The sequence below is a fragment of the Ruditapes philippinarum genome, unplaced genomic scaffold, assembly GCF_026571515.1.
Source record: "Ruditapes philippinarum isolate M1 unplaced genomic scaffold, ASM2657151v2 ctg211_1_1_1_1, whole genome shotgun sequence".
NCBI lineage: Eukaryota > Metazoa > Mollusca > Bivalvia > Venerida > Veneridae > Ruditapes > Ruditapes philippinarum.
The window spans coordinates 252,469-254,829 of record NW_026852000.1 but is presented as its reverse complement, the minus strand read 5'-3'; positions in this window follow the sequence as shown (position 1 = coordinate 254,829).

The following is a 2,361-nucleotide window of genomic DNA, read 5'->3' as shown; positions in this document are numbered from 1 at the left end:
TTAAAAAGTGAAAAAGTATATAATAAACAGAAAATTCAAGTTTTTTCTACAAATACAGGATTAATTTTCATCTTGTGGTATGAAAATTATAATATTTCACTCTGGCTACTACATGTACAACTGGTGAAATATTTATTTTCATACCACTTGATGAAAATAAATCCTGTATTTATAGAAGAAACTTTAATGTTGTCTATTTGAGCCGTGTCATGACAAAACCAACATAATGGGTTTGCGACCAGCATGGATCCAGACCAGCCTGCGCATTCGCGCAGTCTGATCAGGATCTATGCTGTTCGCTTATCAATTCTATTACATGTAGAGAAACTGATAGCGAACAGCATGGATCCTGATCAGACTGCGTGGATGCGCAGGCTGGTCTGGATCTATGCTGGTCGCAAACCCATTATGTTGGTTTTGTCATGACACGGCTCATTTTATTTTAGGGGTTAATATTCTACATGCTTGTTGTTATAAGAGTCAAGGTCATTTGATGATATTTGTTGATCTGTTCTTGTTATAAATATTGTAATCATCAGTCATGTGTAGAATGACAATGTTTGTCTGTTGGGTGATTGGTTTGTTTGAGAAACTAGTGAGTAAATTTTATCTGGAAAAATCTGATTATTAGAAATATACACAATGTTAATATGAAAAGAAAAATTTACCAAACAGTGTATATATCTGTAAAAAAGACATCCTATGTTTCTTCTAGGAAGTAATTTAAAGGCCCATTATGCCTAAATACTTCCATTTTTTATTTCTCTCAAGCTGTTTATTTTTAAGTGTCCATTTCAAAATTGTAACTCATTGGTCAATGACGTGAACCATCACTTGCATCTGTTGCCTTTTGACCATTAGTACAGATATAGTGATTTAGTATTCTGTACGGAAATCAAAATACTACTTTATTTACATTTTGCTACTTGTATGGCTAATAATGTCACATTCAACGCTACTTTCTTCAGGTGATACTGCAGTAAGCATCTTACACGTTTTAAAACCATTATTTAAACATTATAAAACTCACGTTTTCCGTTTCTAAAGAATGAAATATTTATTGATTTCTGAGGCATAATGTGGCTTTAACTACACAATATTATACCATTCTTGTACTTTGTAACAGTATATAAGTGAACTATTAAGTATTTCATTCAATGAAATGCAATAGGTTTTGCCAATAAATTAATGTACATGTTTAATTGTTAGTGTGATTCTGAATCAGCAAATAATTTTATTGTGTGTTTTTGATGGGGAACAAAAAATGCATAGAGTAATCAGCGACATCGGCATTTGTCATACTGTTGTAAACATACTGTTGTTGAAAAATGTCTGTAATTTATTGAGAAAATAAAATAAAAAAACACTAATGAACCACAGTTGAAAGTTTATTGTTAATTTTTGTCAGCTCACATAAGCACATGGTGTTCTTTATGAACCTTTAGGTTCGTTGGCGTCCGGCCATAGTCTACATAGCTGTTGTAAATGTCATCTGGACAAAACTTGATCAAACTTGCCTGGAATGTTCTTTACTTAAAGTTCATTCAGTTGTTCAAATGGTTATGGTCCATTGCACATCTGGGACAAAGAAGTAAAAAATAGATCCTAAAAGTCTCCATGTGTAAGGCCTAGAACGTATTTTTGTCCTCACATGGACCCCAGTGACATGGGATAAATATCTATGTTCATTTGTACAGACTGCACTTGTTGGGAAAGGGGGTTGCTTACTGGATGAAAATAGGTTGCTAATGGGGGTTTTAGAGATCAAAGAAGATCAAATGAAGAAACCCCCTAATGACAACTTAGAAAACGTCCGTCTGCCCGTTTTACGAGAGGATACTTGAGTGGTTTTATGAAAAAAGGTAATTGTACTTTTTCATGTTATTCATTCCGTAATCGTTTATGTGTGCGGCTAAAAAGAACAATAGTTAGAACGACCGTCCGTCTGTCTGTCCGAAGTCAATTGGTTTCCGCAGCATAACCTTTAAAGGATTTCAATGATTGTGTTTATATTTGCCATGTAAGTATGTTATATATCAAAACAAATGGAAAGTTCGATTTTGACTGAAAATCAAATTATTATTGTAAAGTTATGCCCCCTTTTTTGGCTGATTTTTCTGTGAAATTATATGTGTCCGCAGCATAAATTTTGAAGAGTTTCAATAATTTTTTTATATTTGGCATGTTAGTATTATGTTGACCAAGATACAGGGAATGTTCAATTTTGACTGAAATCAAATCATTATTCATAGAGTTAACGCCCCCTTTTGGCTGAATTTTCTGTGACATATTGGTTTCTGCATCATGATAGTTAAAGAATTTCAATGATTTGTGGCGTGTATGTTAGTATCAAGATACAGG